This window comes from Eulemur rufifrons, chromosome 20, assembly GCF_041146395.1.
Source record: "Eulemur rufifrons isolate Redbay chromosome 20, OSU_ERuf_1, whole genome shotgun sequence".
NCBI lineage: Eukaryota > Metazoa > Chordata > Mammalia > Primates > Lemuridae > Eulemur > Eulemur rufifrons.
In genome coordinates, this window is record NC_091002.1 from 15295135 (window position 1) to 15312370 (window position 17236).

The window sequence follows — 17236 nt, forward strand, 5'->3', positions numbered from 1 at the left end:
CGCGGCGCCCGCCCGGCCGCTCCGTGCGCCCCGACGGCGGGTCCGCTCCCTCGCGCCGCGCGCTCCGCCCGCCGGGCCACGGGGCGCAGGGGGCGGGGGGGGGGGGGGGGCGGCCGGGGCACCCGGGGGCGGGGCTCGGCGCGGGGGCGGGGCGGGGGAGGCGCCTCCCGCAGAGCCCGCCTCCCGCACGTCTGCCTTAGTTTACCGGCTGGGGTCCCGGGACTAAAGTGTCTGGAGGCAGTGACATCTGGAGCAAAGGCCCAGAGCCTGGGTCCACAGAAGACCTGTGGCCTTGGCCAAGTCATTCCTTCCATCCTTCATTGATTCCTTCACTCAGTCACCTGACAAATATTTACCAAGCACCTACTGGTGCAAACGACATTCCTGGTGTAAATAGAGCTCATACCCTAGTAAAGGATGGGATGCCTCAGTTTCCCCATCATTAAAATGGGGTAAAAAAAATCCTATCTCATAAGGAGCTGTGGGAGGCAGAATGCCGCTCCCCAAAAGACGCCCACGCCCTCTGGGACCTGTGACTACTTTAGGTTACAGGCAAAGGGGCATTAAGTCTGCAGGTGGAATTAAGGTTGCTAATCAGCTGACCTCGAGAAGAGACATTATCCTGGACTCTCTGGGTGGCCCGGGGTAATCCCAGCGTCCCTATAATGGGAAGAGGGGGATGGCAGCCTGAGGGGGGCTCAGCCTGACGTTGCTGGTGTTGAAGGTGGAGGAAGGAGCCACAAGAGGGGGAAATCGGGCGCCTTCTGGAATCTGGAAAAGGCAAAGAAACAGATTCTTCCCTAGAGCCTCCAGAAAGGAACGCGGTCCTGCCAACACCTTGGTTTTAGCCCCGGGAGACCAGTGTAGACCTGCGTCCTGTAGAACTGGAGCGTAATAAATTCGCGTTAAGCCGCTGTTTGTAATGATTCATTACAGCAGCAGGGGACTAATACAGCGGTTCTGAGGATTAAATGAGCCGATAGACGTGAAGCCTGAGAACTGTGCTTGGCCCTAGGGGCTTGTCTAGAAGTGCGGGCCACTGTTGCAGATATCACGAGCGAGCCGGTGCCAGGGCCTATAGGGACATCAGACCCTGTGCCTGCCCGGCCTCAGTTACCAGGCAGAATTAGAGCCCAGTGCCTGCTAGAGGGGGCCTTGGATCCTGTCATTCCCCAAGAAGCAGGATGGAGCTTGGTGGCCCAGAAGCAGGGTGCTGGCACTGCGATTTCAGCCTTATTTTTAGTAACAACATCAGCAAGTTTGATATTCTGATTTCTGCTCAGACTTCAGAGGACAGAAACCTCTAGAGTCTCAGGGTGGGGGTGGGTGGGGCACCAAGGACCTGCAGCCCAGAAGGGCCTGAGAAGAGGTGTGGAGACAGTGGGATTGGGAGCACAGCCTGTTCTTGCGGGAAGGGCAGGGCCCATTCATGGCAGAGTTAATGAGGGCTTGGTCCTGGACACAGCTGGAGCCAACAAGACCTGGGTTCGAACTCCAGCTCCTCCACTTTCTAGCTGGGTGTCTGTGGACAGAACACTTCCACTCTCTGTGCCTCAGTTTGCCCATCTGAGAAACGAAGGTGATAATAATGTTCCCCTCCTAAGACCACAGTGAGGATTATAAAAGCTATTTGGTGCCACTATCCAGCCACCCCTTACCTCATAGCTATTTTTCCTTCCTTTTCACAACTGTCTGCCTGCAGATGTCAAGAATTCTTTTTTCAGAAGCAGGGGCAAAGCTAAACTGTCTGTGCTAGGCGTAGTCACAGACATCACTCATGGGACTCTCACCTGACAGCCCAAGAAACAGAGGCACAGAGACTTGCCAAGTCCTCCCAGCCAGGCTGTGGCTGAGCAGGGATTGTCTTCAGGGCCTGCTGGCCCCTAAGGTCATGCTTGCCAGGCAAGGTGCTGCTGGCTTTATCGTCCCCCGTTGCCTCTCTGGTCCTCATTTTCCTCATCTCTGAGATGGGGCTGAGGACCCTTGGCTGTGAGCACCCGTGACGCACAGCGGAGACTGTGCCTGCTGGGGCTGGGTGTTATTGGGGCCATGGGGGAGCTGTCTGGCCCTGCCAGGCAGGTGACTCTGCCCTGTGCTTGGCATACTTGGTGCACTAGCTCTATTTTAAGCCAGAGGAGGTTAGAGGTTGTGTATGTGTGTTTCTCAGCTTGGAAAACTGTCAGTGAGCAGTCACCAAAAACAGCAACACCCCAAGGCACCCCCTTCAGCTCACCCTCCCTCTGCCACCTCCCTTCCATCTTCCTTTGGGGACCTGAGGGGACCTAGTGATTTTCCTCTGTCCCATCATGCCAAAGTCGCACCCATGACACCTCAACGAGGCCTTGGATTTTCTTCTTCCGGAGCTCCGATGTTGTCAGCTTCGAGGACAACAAAAAAGGTAACCCCAGTTCCCAGCTGGGCCCTGGGCACCCTTCGAAGCATTTCATATCACTTATTTATTTATTTATTTATTTTGAGACAGAGTCTCACTCTGTTGCCCGGGCTAGAGTGCCGTGGGGTCAGCCTAGCTCACAGCAACCTCAAACTCCTGGGCTCAAGCAATCCTCCTGCCTCAGCCCCCTGAGTAGCTGGGATTACAGGCATGCGCCACCACGCCTGGCTAATTTTTTCTCTATATTTTTAGTTGTTCCGCTAATTTCTTTCTATTTTTAGTAGAGACGGGGGTCTTGCTCTTGCTCAAGCTGGTCTCGAACTCCTGAGCTCAAACGATCCTCCCGCCTCGGCCTCCCAGAGTGCTAGGATTACAGGTGTGAACCACCGAGCCCTGCCTTCATATCACTCATCAGTCTAGATCTTTCTGAAAGCTTTGTGAGCCGGGCAGAACTTGCCATTCTCATGTCAGAGAGAGGAATCTGAGGCTCAGAATTAGAGAGAGAGAGAGAGAGAGAGAACTCACCTAAGGCTGCACACAGTAGGGCAGCGCTTGAGAAAGAACATGGGTTTCAGAGTGAGCCAGACCTTGCTTCCACTTTGCGCAAGTGACTCCACCTCTCTGAGCCTTGGTTTCCTCACCGGCGAGCTGGGGGTAGGAGTATCTGCCCAGCAGTACCCCTGTGAGGACCGGACGGAAGCCTGTGAGAAGCTCTCAGCGCAGAGCAGTGCCCAGTGAAGGTCAGTACTCCCTCCACCCAGTGAATTCCTTCTTCCCCCTCTTCCACGCTGCCTATTCCCCAGGCCTCCTGGCATCTGAAGGGATTGCTTTTCATAGTTAGAATATAGTTCAGTAGTTCCCCAGAAGGCCAGGGGGCCCAGGCGTTTTCCCTGATAAGATCGCTCTCTTGCCTCACTCCTAAAAGAATGGATTATTTTAACCTCAGGGAACAATAGGTACCAGCTCTTTAGAGATGGCAGCTGTGGCCTTTCTGCAGCCTGCTTACCATTTAGGGATCTGGGCTGCAAGAAATTAAAAGCTGCCTCTTACTAATTTAAGGAATGTTATAGGTAGGATTCTGGGGTCTCCCAGAATCTTCTGGGCACTGAGAGACAAACCATATGGTTTGGGGGAACCCAGAGGAATGGAACCTTGAGTATCTCCAGGAAAACACCATAGCCACACCCAGCGGGGGGGAACCACTGTTCCCAGGAGGATGAAGATATTATTTGGGGGACGAATGACAACGGTCTGAAAGTGACTCCGTCTCTGACTGTTGGGTCCCACCCAGCCAAGGCTGCTCAGAGGAGTCCTAACACGTGTTTGTGACCATTTAGTTGGAGCCATTGAGAGTTTGTTTTTCAGCCTCCTAAGGATTGACATCTTTGGGTTAATGGAGATATTAAATCCTTTGGTTAATAATTTAAAAATCTAAATGATAGGAGTACGGAGCTTTATTAAACCATTTCCTCTACTTTCATGTATGTTTGAGAATTTTCACAATAAAGCGAACCCTTTTGCTCCATCCCACCCCGATTTTTCTCCTGCTGTTCCTTTGGTGTGACGGGGAGGGTGAGAGCAGACACGAACGACGTTTGCTGAGTAGTTACTGTGATCCAAGCACGAAGCAGGCATCACTTCATTTAATCCTCACCGCACCATGGAGTAGGCCCTTTTAATCCCACCCTGCAGAGGAGGAAACCAAGGCTCCGAAGGATGCAGTGATTTGTTCGAAGTCACGTTGCCAAGGAGGGGGGTGCTGTCTGCTGAGCTCTTGCTCTAAACAGCAGCACTTCCCTGCCGGCGAGGAGCTTAGCGTGGTGCTGGCACAGATGGCAGCTGCTACCATATGGCAATTTGAGCTCAGCTGCTGCTGACAGAGGCCTGCCCCCGTTCCTCCTGCCAAGGTCCACCCCTCCCTTCCCCAATCAGCATAATATATTGCAATCCAGAGACGCCTGAATCAAAGGGGGCGGGGCTTGCGTTTCAGAAGACATCACGACCTGGAAAGAGTCAAGGCAAAGAAATAGCCTGAGACGTGGTGAAAGGTGTGTGCTGATGTCACTGTAGCACAGAGCTGCACTGTCCAATACCTGAGCCACTGGCCATATGTGGCCATTTATAAAGTAATTAAAATTAAATCGAATTGAAATTTCAATTCTTCAGTCCCACTAGACACTTTTCAAGTGCACACTAGCCACATGTGCTAGTGGCCATTGGACGGAGAAGATGTAGATCATCTCTGTCACCATGGAAAGTTCAACTGGACCACTCTGGCTTAGAGGGCAAGAGCACAGACATTGAGAGTGGACTGGCTGGTTTTGAATCTTGGCTCTGCCCCTGCTATTATCCTGGGCCTCAATTTATTCACCTATAAAATGGGGATAATAATCCTGTAGAAGCCAACGTATCCAGCTTATTTGGGACCAGTGGTTGGTCAGTTAATCAAAGAAGCACAGAATTCTTTTAAATGATATACCCCTTGGACATTTTGTTCAACTAAAAGCATACGCATATGTTCATTTGCCAATCTGTTCTTTGAGTGTGGTCTGTTAATTGTCTTTGCACATTGTCCTCCTTACATAAACTACACCCAGAATCTGTCTTCTGATTTCCAATTTTGGTTTCTTTACTGTAGAACAAGGACCTGCAGACACTTATGTAGCAACTTGGGTGTCGAATCCCTCTAGGTTTTCATAGTTATTTTGTTCCAGATTTTTTGTAGTTAGTTGTTTCTTCCACACCTAACTTGGCAGTATTCTCTTTAGCAACTAGTCCTTATTGAGTTTTCATAAAAACAAATCTCTTTCTTTTGCACTCATATTTCATCAGCTTATGGAATATCTAATTCAATTACAGCATTACAATAACAAGTGCGGCTGGTGCAAACTGGTTTGGGAACAAACCCAACACACTCTTGGCAAAGCATGCCATTCGATGGCAAAGAACCAAAGAGGACATGGGGGCCAGAGAGTGGCTTATTAGCCATGAGTATTCAACATACCTGGGGCAGTCGTGTTGCATTCAGACAAAATGGGAGCATTGGTTATCCTGGTGAGCTGGTTAAACAGGTTGGTAAAGAGAACTTTTTTGTTGCACTAACCCTGGAAAAGATTCCATCGTGTAGAGTTGTCTAGGGAAGATACCTGCCCAGCCAAAGACTACATTTCCCAGCCTCCCTTGCATCTATTCCTGTGACTAGTTTTTACCAATGGAAGATGAGCTGGAATGGTGAGTGTAACATCCAGGGAGGGATTTTAGGAAGCAGGTGAGCTTCTCCATCCTCTTCTGCAATCTAGATGCAGAGGACCTCAAAGCCCTGGGGGATGATGGAGCCAAAACATGTAAGTTACCAGGACACCATGTGAAGGCAAGGCTGCCCTCCAATCGGACCACCTGCCTTAGAATACTATATGAGAGAGAAACTGCCACTGTGTTGAGCCACTAAATCTTGGAGGCTGTTGGTTATAGTAGCTAGCATTTTTACCCTATTTAATAGAATTACCATACAGGGCTGTTGTGAGATGAAATTAGATAACACACATGTAACACATTTTAAATGGGACTTTTCCTATTGCCTAAAATTTCCAGCTAAAGCCCCAAAGCTGAGGATGGACTTGAGGTGCTAAATACGCCCATGTTCCAGAAAGTGACAAGACACATGACTGCAGGATTTTCTTAGGGACCGTATACCAGCCTTCCTCCCACCATCCCAGACCCCTCAGCCTATATAAGAAGAATAGGAATAGAGGTTAAGGGCAAATTTCTGGAGCCAGACAGCCTAAGTTTGAATCCTGTGTCCACAACTTACCAGCTGTGTGACCTTAGGAAAGTTACCTCACCTCTCTGGGTCTTAGTATCTATAAGATGCCATTAAAAATAGTACCTACCTCATAGCCTTGTAAGGTGCACATAGTTGGGCTATTTAACTATTTATTAAATTAAATAACAATACGCTGTTGAGGTGAAAGGTCAAGCTTGATTTAGAGGAAGTGTTAAATATGATATGACTGGATGTTCAAATGGGATGGAAAGGCATGGACAAGAAAGAGAGATTTGATCGAATGTACTGGAATGCAATGGTTGAAGAAAAACTAAACTCATTTGTGGGTGTCCCTCACCAAATTCAGATTATTCAATACACCAGTTATACATGTAAAATGTTTAGATCAGTTTGGGGCACATTGAAATCTTCAATACTTGTTAACTCTTCTTATCATTAAAACTTGTGCTAGGTCAGGAATCAAATCCTTTCTAAGCTTCATTACTTTTGAGTGACAATAAGAATGAATATTTTTGTGGTAGTAGAAAGCAATGATTCTCATACTTTGGAGTTTTCATAAAACAGCTAAATTTCATAAAATATTTATGAATCCAAATAATGTTGCCAACTCCATTTACAAAGGAAGAACAACGGGGAAAAAAATCCACAAGTACTATTTGCAATCACTCTTAGTTTATAAAAGAATGAATTTTATAACCTCAAATTAAGAAGGTCATCATCTTAGAGGCCAGTTTTTCAGACAGAATCCATTTCCCTGATGAGATTTCACTGTGTTGCTCTTATTTTTAGTGCCAGTTCACTGAGCAGTGTTTGGAGAACCCGGGTGTAAATTACCATAAAGTTTACAAGCATTCAGACTGTTATCCCCTTTAATCCTCATGACAGACCTACAGGACTGGAATTGTCTTAGTCTATTCAAGTAGCTATAACAAAGCTACCTTAGACTGGGTAATTTATAAGAAACAGAAATGTATTGCTTATAGTTCCAGGGTCTGGGGAGTCCAAGATCAAGGCTGTAGCAGATTTGGTATCTGGTGAGGGCTTGTTCCTCCTGGATGGCACCGTCTACATGTCCTCCCGTGGCAGAAGGGCAAAGGGGATAACAAGCTGCCTCAGGCCTCCTTTATAAGGGGACTAGTCCCATTCATGAGGGCTCTGCCCAAATCACCTCCCAAAGGCCCCACCTCTTAATATTAATACTATCGCCATGGCGGTTATGTTTCAACACGTGTATTTGTGGAGGACACAAACATTCAGACCACAGCTGGGATCATAGTCTACATTTTCTTTATGAGGACACTGAAGTTCAGAGAAGTTAGATGATTTGCTCAAGGTCAGCCCACTGGGTCTCAGGCCTGGCTCCAGAGTCTCAATGCTCCTGGAAAAAAGTCTTTTCCTTCAAGTTTAATAGTGTTGGAGGGACCTCTGTTCCATGTGGTCATCCAGGGACCCAGGCTCCTTTTTTCTTGTAGCTCTGTCATGCTATAAAGCTGAGATTCCCATCTTGGAGACAACAGACCCCCAAGAGATTTGTGGATGGGATTCAGGTATTCATGGACTTGAAAGGGAAAACAATTGTATCTTTATTTATACTAAACTCTGACATTTGACATTTCCTTCAATGATGAATGTAGACAATGAACAAAGAGATGTTAGCAGTACCTATTTGTTGCTACTAGAAATCACAGATATTTTCATACCACATTGAACTCATTGTTGATATCTCAAAATATTGTTTATACTGGCACCATATTGAAATTATGGTAATTAGATCTTGTGGTTTCAAGTGTTAATAAAGAAGTACTATGTTACACACTTTTAAAATTTTTATTACCGTATCTCAATAATTTGTTTCCTTTGTAATCCTATGTATTGTATTTTATTTTATACATTTAAAATTATTAGTCTTAGAGAGATGCTATAGGCTTTATCAGTTGCCCAAGGGGTCCCAGGCTCATAAAGAAAGGTTAAGTACCATATTCTAGAGCCTTAGAGTCCTCTACTGAGTCCTCTGCATGTGCCCAGAAGATGAGGGCAGAAAGCAAGTGTGGACAATTATGAGGGAGTTTCATGGTCCAGGTCTGGAGTCACATCCATGGCCAGACCTCAGTCACCTGGCTGGGAAATGTAGTTTCTCTCTGGGTGCCCAGGAGGAAAAAGGAGACAGTTTGGAGAACAGCCAGCCAGATTCTGCCCCATTATCCTGTCACTTGCAATAACTCAAATTCAAGGAGACACCAGGACTCCTTATATAGCATCCTCTGTTCTGGGGGGAGGGGGAGGGAGGCAGGTGCTGGACCGCCCATCTTTCTTATTTCATCTGCAGGTGCGACAAGTCTGTATTGCATGTAGGCAGCTCTGGGGGCGGTTGGGACTGACCTTCTCAGATCTTCCTCTTGCTGTTTCAATGTACTGGATGTTTTGTGCCCCAAGAACTTATCGTTTATTGGAGGCTTATAAAATTAGGACAAAATGTACATCCCTGAAAATGCAATTATAGCGTGTCTGTATGTAGAGCTTTAGAGTTTGCCAAGGGCTTCATAAGCCTGGGCTCGTCTGGTCCTCACCACGGCCCTCAAGCAAGGCAGGGCAAGGAGGATGATCTTCACGTGCAGAGTTGGAAACTGAGCTCAGAAAGGAGAAATAGATGCTCAACGTCACAAACCAGAGGCAGAATCAGGGCTAGTACCCAGGTCTCAATCACCGTTCACTAGGCATGTATTAAATACTTACTGTATCCCAGGTTCTGTGCTGGGATCCACAGTTACAGAGATGAATGAGAAATCCACTCAGCTGCTAGGGAGCAAAGCCCAGTAGAAAATCCAAGAATAGACAGGTAATTATACCACTGTATATATTATATTTGTCAAGACTCTTTTAGTTCAAGATAGGAACCCAACCCAAACTAGTTTAAGTAATAAGTGGAATTTATTGGTTTACATAATGAAAAATTTAGGGCTACTGGTTTCAGGCATGGCTGGATCCAGCAACTCAAATCATGTGGCCTGGAATTTGTTTTTCTTATTCTCTTGAGCTGTGTGGCTACATTTTTCAGATCAAGTCTTTTCTCATGGTGATGAAGATAGCCCCCAGTGATTCCAGGCTTACCCTCTGCTAGTTTGGCAACTTGAGTCAAAAGATGGTACCACTTTCCCAATTGTTCCGGAAACAGTCTTAAGGTTGACTCTCATTGGCCCGAATAGTATCACATGATCATCCCTGAGCCAATCAGAATAATTGTAGTTGACCAGGCCTAGTCACATATTGGCCTCTGCATCTGGGTGTTTTAATCAGCCTCGTTTTGGAGGTGGAAGGTCTCCCAAAGGAAAAATTTGGACAGTCCCCAAATGAAAAGGAATAATGTGCTGGGAAGGCAAAAACAACAGATGCCCCTTATGGCAATGGCAGTGATAGTACTGTATGCTCTGGGAACAGAAGGAGGGCATTCCTAATCCAGGCTGGAGGTTGAGAAAGGCAAGGCAGAAGAGAATGCCAGGCACAGGGAACAGAATGTACAAAGACCCAGTGATGAAGAGACCACAGTACACTTGAGAAACTGCACACAGACAGCAAGTGGAATAGGAGGGACTACATTGAGATGGCAAGACCAGCTACACAGCCAACTGATGAGAGAGTAGGGTGGCTTGGATTAGGGTTAGTGGTAAATTATTTGCAAAATTGCTGCAATTATTTGTCTCCCTATACCCATGCCCCATCACAGAGGGAAATCTATTTCTCTGCTCCTTGAATCTGTGCATGGCTTATGACTTTCTTTGGCCAGTTCCAAACCCAGGCCTCAAGAGACCTTGTAGACTTTTCCTCTCTCTCTTGGAACTCTGCCCAGCCACTCTGTGAATGAGCCAGTACCATTCTACTGGACAATAAGAGACATGTGGTGCAGATTTGAGCTATCTCATCTAAGGCCATGTGATGGCCCAGCCAAGAAAAGCAAAGCTGCTACACAGCCTACAGCTGATTGCAGATGTATGAGGTAGCCCAGCTGAGACCAGAAAAACCACCCTGCTGAGCCCATACCAATTGCCCACTTCAGAATTGTGAGATAGTAAGTAATTGTTTTAATCTACTAAGTTTTGGGTAAGTTTGTTTGCCATGCAGCAATAAAGAACTAATATAGGGGATGTTTATAGGAATGAAGTGTGTGGTGGCAGGAAGCAATATTCAAGAACTTTTCAGGGAAAAATGACAAGATCTTGATGACTATCTGAATGTGCAGAATTGGAGAGAGAGGCTTGGGCAAGTGCTGGAAGTAGAAACACAGAAGGGCAGCATGATCAAGGGGAAGATGACATTCATTCGTCCATTCCACAGGTATTTTTTGAGTACCTATTCTGTGCCAAGTGGTATGTTGGAAGCTGGTCATACAGTGGTGATCAGGACAAGATCCAGAAATAGCTTGGACCACACATGTCCCCACCTCCTGGGTTTGTCCCCTCCTTTACCTGCACAATGAGTGTACACCTAGAGCTAGGAAATCAGAGAGCACAAAAAGTACCCACCAATGAGGGAGTGGGTACCTGGGCTGGCTCCAGACCCCATAGCAAGGTACATTTCAGAGCTGGGCCTGGTGTTCAAGGGACTCAGGCAAGTAGTTGAAATAATAATAATATTAATGTTAATATTTGGTAATATTGTAGCAGAGTGGGGTTTTTCTTCACACTCCAGCCCCTTCTTGGGGCTTGGTGCATATGCACACCCCCTTCTAGAGTCCTGGCCAATGCCAAGGTAGGGTGAAAAAAATGGGGGTTTGGGTGAAGCAGGAAAAAAGAAGCAAACTCTCTTAGCATCTAAACTTACTGCAGTTAAGCTGTAAGTCTGTATTGGTCAGGACTCTTGGTTGCAAGTGATAGAAACCCAACTCCTAGGGTAAAAGGGTAAGCTGCCGTAACAGAGATGCCCAGCAGTACAGTGACTTAAAAAATAAAAAAGTTTACTTCTTTCTCAGCTGAGCTGCCCAGGATGACAGGGCAGCTGTGATCCATAGGGCCACTCAGGGACCCACGTTTCTTCATCGTGTCCTCCATTGTTCCCTAGGACAATGGTTTTCAGTGTGGTCCCTGGGACCCACAGCAACAGCACTTGGGAACTTGTTAGAAACTTAAATTCTCAGGCCCTACCCCAGACCTAGTGACTCAGAAACTCTGGGTGTAGGGCCCAGCAATCTGTCTTAACTGGCCCTCCAAGTGATTCTGGAAGTTTGCGAACCACTGCCCTCGGGTATTATTGTGATCTGCGCTGAGGAAGCTGGGCCACTGATGGCTGCAGCCAGTGGGAAGGGAAGGAACTCATGAAGGAGGCAGAGTGACTTTGAAGGCTTAGGTCAGGAAGTGGCACCCTCACTTCCATTCATATTTTATTGGTAAGGATTTAGTCACATGGTCACAACTAACTGCAAGGAGACTGGGAATTGTAGTCTGGTCATATGCTCAGATAGAAGGGAGATAATCTGAGTAGGAGAAGACAATAGAAGGCTCTGTGAGCTCAGCATTTGGGTCACTGGAATAGTGCAAAATTTGGGATTGTTTGTTTCAACTGGAGGAGCCATGACTATGTACCCCATGGCAAAACTCCTACACCGAGAAAGAAGGCTCATAGAAGGTAGTTTATCCACACTCTTGTCTAACCAGACATTTAAAAAATATTATTATGAAATATTAATGTTTAAGACATTGTGGCAAAGACTGCTAGAAGTTTGCGATATCGCCCAAAGTGTAGAAATGCACATGGACTACATTTCCCAGCCTCCATTGCAGTTTGGTGTGGCCATGTGACTGAGTTCTATCTAACCAATGAGATGAGAGCAGAGTTATCTGTGCCTCTTCCTGGCTAAGGGTTTCAGTGAAATGTCTGGGTGTCCGTCCCAACTTGTTCTGGCAATACTGGGTACAGATGAATGGGGAACAGAGGAGGAGCCCTAGATCAAAGGAGCCTGAGTCCCTGGATCACCATGTGGAGGAGCCCACCAACCAGAAACATCTGCTAGAAACATCCCATAACTGAGAAATGGACTTTGTGCTCTGGCTATAAGCATTTTTTCTGTGGCATCCCAGTGGGGCTGGTGGTAGTGGAAGTGATCTGCCCTCGATGCAGTGATAAAGGGGTACATTGTTTATAGAGAATTTTAAAACAATAATAAAAATGCCTAAACGTCAGTCTGCTTTTTGTTATTGCCACATGCCAGCAATTCTAAACATTGTCAGTGTTAAAATATTCCTTCCCACCAAGGAGGCAGTTCCCACCACCTCCCCTGGCCCTTTGGTGTGCCACTGCATTTGGGGTTTATCACTGGGATCTAGCTTACACTGGCTAATAAAGGCATACATAAAGGTATAAACAGCGATATAATGAGCATTCATATGTACACCATAATGCATAAGGGAAAAAAACCTTTACAAATATGACTGTTGACATAAAATTTTTAAATAACCTTAGATTTCTGGGCTGGGTGTGGCTAATGCCTGTAATCCTAGCACTCTGGGAGGCCGAGGCAGGAGGATTGCTTGAGCTCAGGAGTTCGAGACCAGCCTGAGCAAGAGTGAGACCCCTGTCTCTACTAAAAAAAGAAAAAAAAAGAAACTTAGATTTCTTTTGGAGATCAAATTCTGATACTTGAGCAATCTACCTGAGTTGGGGAAAGGACTCTATAGGTGCCACATCGACCTTGTGGAGTAGGGGTGAGGAGCGGGTGTCAAGAGAGGAAGGCAGGGGATTGGGACTGAAGTAGGATGTCTCAGAGACTGAGGGATGCAGGAGGCCTAGCGGGACATGATGGACCAGTCCTTGAGGTGAGCAGTGGGCAAAGTCAAAGTCAGTCACCCATGTCTGACGCCTGCTGGTTTCAGGGAAGGGGAGAAGTTCATGTTAGATTATCGGTGCCCAGCAGAGAGTGGATGAAAAGACCTGGCCCAGAGATGAGATGGAAACATTTTCATGAGGCCAGTGGGGAGGGGCAGGGGGCAGAGACCAGCCACAGGTAAGGACCAGGCTTATGTGATGGGGCCACTGGCAACTAGGTTTGCCAGCCAACCTGGAGGTGATCAAGATGCCTAGGCCCCTGCCCGTGGGTTCTCCCTGATGTCATAATTAATTGCAGCGGAAGAGGAACAGATGAATTCCCAAGAATCAGCTAAAACATGACTCCAAGGCCGAGAGTGCACCTCAGACCCAAGACCACATTTTAGCCACGGAGAGGCAGGTGACATTTTGTTAGCATGTGAAGCACGGTGGCCATTGGTAGCCTCACCCTTGCCAGGCAGAAGGTGGGGGCACCCCCCAGGGAGGCTGCTGGAGTGATCCCTTGAAGACAGCACCCCCCCTTTTGTTACCAGAGTAGCCAGCGTTTCCTGGGCTGGTGGGTGTGCCTCTTGCAGCTCTGGGAGAAGGACTAACGTGCGCGTATACGGACAGCCCAGACCCGGCAGAACGAAAGCTCTGGGAGTGAGAAGGAAGCACCCAGAAGATGAGAGGATGGGAGTGAGGGCACAGGGAGGGGTGGCCCCAGGTGGAAATGGGGACAGGGACTCGTGCAGAATAATCGAGGTCACCCAGGTGAAGAGGGGAGAGGTGTGCCTGGAGGTGAGAGGCTGGCCAGAGCGGGGAGCCCAAGCCACGCAGTGTGGCTGCTGCACAGAAGAGGCTGGAAAAACAGCAGGGACCGTGAGCCGTGGCAGGAGTCTGGGCCCAACCCTAAGGGCAGCTCTGAGCCTCAGAGGGGCACGAGCGGAGGGACACACCACGGTCGTTCTTGAGAAAGACCCAACTGGCTGTGCGGTGTGGCTGATGACAGGAGGGAGCTGGCTGTGTGCAGAGGGACAGGGAGTCATCCAGGGGACAGATGGAGGAGCCCTGGCTCAGGGCTGGGCACTGGCTCTTACAGGCATCTGTTTAAATAATACTTCCAGAGGAGAAAGCTGCTGCATCTGGGAAGATTGGAAAGAATTCTAGGCCCGGCTCTGCCACTGCCCCCCTCTGAGGGCTTGGGCAAGCCCCTTCCCTTTGCCGAGCCCCCGTTTCTACCTGTGGGAAACAAGAGGAGGCCGTTGGGCCCAGGCACTGAGGCCTCCTCCCAGTGCGTGCCCCGAGGCTGTCCATGCATGGCAGTGCCACCAGGGGGCAGCAGCACACCACCGTTTTTCTCTCCCAGGACCCATCTGAAGCCATTCTCCTTAAATCTTACCCAGATTTCAATGAGGTGGGAAGGTTTGCTAAGACATTTCTAGACCTATCCCTAGAGTTTCTGTAGGTCTGGGATGAGACATAGAAGTTTGCATTTCTACCGAGTTCCCAGGTGATGGCTGAGGCTTCTGGACTGGGGACCACACTTTGAGAACCACGCAGATTGGGGATGAATGGGGGTGGGAGGTGAGCCCTGCCCCCCGCCCCCAGGGAAATCTGTAAATGGGGCAGCTGCTCCAGTTTTGCAACTGCATATTTACTTTTCTAAGCCCCCCCCCATTAAATCCTGTTTTAAAAAGGAGTATAGATTTTTTATTTTATTGTAAATTGACAAATTATAATTGTATGTGTTTATGGGATACAAAGTTATGTTGTGATGTACCCACACAACGTGGACGGATTAAATGAAGCTAATCAACATATCTGTCCCCTCAAAGACTTATTTTGTGTGGGGAGAACCTTTGAAATTTACTTAGCAATTTTAAAGTGCACAAGACATTATTAACTATAGTCACCATGCTGTGCCATAGATCTCAAAAAACGTATTCCTTCTATCTAACCAAAACTTTGTACCCTTTGACCAACATCTCCCCATTCGCCCCAACCCCCAGCTTCTGGTACCCACCATTCTGCTCTCTGCTCCTGTGAGTTTGACTTTTGTGTATTTCACATGTGAACAATCATGTGAGATCATGTGGAATTTGTCTTTCTGCGCCTGGCTTATTTCACTTAGCGTAATGCCTTCCAGCTTCATCTGTGCTGTCGCCAATGACAGAATTTTGTTGTTTTTAAAGGCCGAATACCACTCCACTGTGTCTATATACCACAGTTTCTTCATTCATTCATTCGCTGATAAGCACTTAGGTGGATTCCGTAACTTGGCTATTGTGAGTAGTGCTGTGCAGGGAAATGGGAGCACAGATGTCTCTTTGACATTCTGATTTCAAATCCTTTGGATACACACTCACAAGTGGGGTTGCTGGATCATATGGTGGTTCTATTTTTAGTTTTTTGAGGAAGCGCCATACAGTTCTCCATAAAGGCTGTACTAATTTACATTCCCATCAACAGTGGACAGGGGTTCCCTTTTCTCCACACCCTCGACAATACTCGTTATCTTTCATCTTTTGATGCTATCCATTCTGCCAGATGTGAGGTGATATCTCGTTTGGTTTTAATTTGCATTCCCCTGATGATTGGTGATGTTGAGCATTTTTTCATATAGCTGTTGGCCATTTGTGTATCTTCTGAGAAACGTCTATTCAGGTCCTTTGCCCCCTTTTAAATCAGGTTTTTTTTCTTGCTATTGAGTTGTTTGAGTTCATTATATATTTTGCGTATTAACCCCCTACCCGATATATGGCTTGCAAATATTTTCTCCCAAGCAAGATCTATTTTCTCATTCATTCAGTACCAAGCCTGGTTCTGTGCTGTTCTTGGTTCTGGAGATCCGTCATTGAACAAAGCAGATAAAAGCAGACCCAGTGCTTGTGGCATCAGGCAACAAGTAATAAATGTAATAAATACATAAAGTGTGTCGTGTGTTAAGAGGTGATATGTGCCATGGGAAAAAGAGTAAGTAGAGCAGCCTAAGGGGGATTGGAAGAGGATGGCCAGGGAGGCTTCTCGGCGAAATGGTGACTTGTGAATCAAACTGGAACGAGATCGGGGGGATCAGCCATGTGGGTATCTGGGGGAAAATGACAGCAGGCAGAGGGGACAGCAGTGCAAAGGCTCCGGGGTGGGAGCATGTCTGACGTGTACAAGGAACACCAAGGAGGCCAAGAGGTGGGAGCAGCGTGAGCAAGGGGAAGTCACAGAGGGGGAGGGCGAGAGGGCAGAGAGGTGGCTGGGGGCAGATAGTGGGGGCCTTGTAAGTCATGCGAAGGCCTTTAGCTGTTCTTGGAGTGTAAAGGAGTGATGTGATCTGGCTTGGTTCCCTGGGGCCCCCTCTGGCTGCTGTGTTGAGCACAGATTGTAAGGAGTAAGCGTGGAGACTAGGACAGCAGGAGGCAGCTACTGCTGTCATCTGGGCAGAGCCCAGGTGGCCCCGGCCTGGGGCAGCAGTGAAGGCAGAGGGGTGATTAGAGGCTGTGCAGGCAAACACACAAGCACCTGGTAGCTCTTTTCCTAGGTCAGCTCGGGCAGTCTGATTACTGACTCCTCCCCTCTGTGCAGCAGACTCCAGTTCTCACTGCCTACACCTGCGCTCTCTCCTCCACACCTGACCCATCTGGGGTCTCCAACTGCCGCCAACCGCGCCAACCGCGCTGTCCTGGTGGCTACTGTCTCCTGGAAATCAGAACCTCTAGCACACTCCCTCCTGTCTGCCACCTAAAGGGGCTCCCCTCTGCGCTTCCTGGTTTCTGTTGATGACACCGCCATCCTCCCCATCCTCCAGGGAAAGTCCAGGGAGGTGTTGGACGTCTCCTTTCCCTCATTTCCCTTCAATCAAGACCTCACACATGTGGGTCGGGCCCTGCTGGTTCTCCCTCTGCCCCTTCCTTCTCATTCCCGTGGCTGCTCACGCAGGCCCTTGCACTGTACCTGAACCACTGCGGTAGCTGCATTCTGTGTGGCCCAGTGGCAAGAGCATGGGCTCTGGGGCAGGGCTTTCTGGCTTTGAATCTTGGTTCTGCCAACTTGGAATGGTGTGAACTTGGGCTATTTCCTTAGTTTCTCTGTACCAAACTGGAAACTACCCAAATGCCCATTGAGAGTAAAATGAGCTATATCCACACAATGGAATATTATACAGGAATGAGGAAGAATGAACTATTATTATTTACAACAACATGGATGAAACTGCAAACATGGTGAGTGAAAAAAAAATCAGGCACGGAAAGGAACATAATGCATTATTTCAT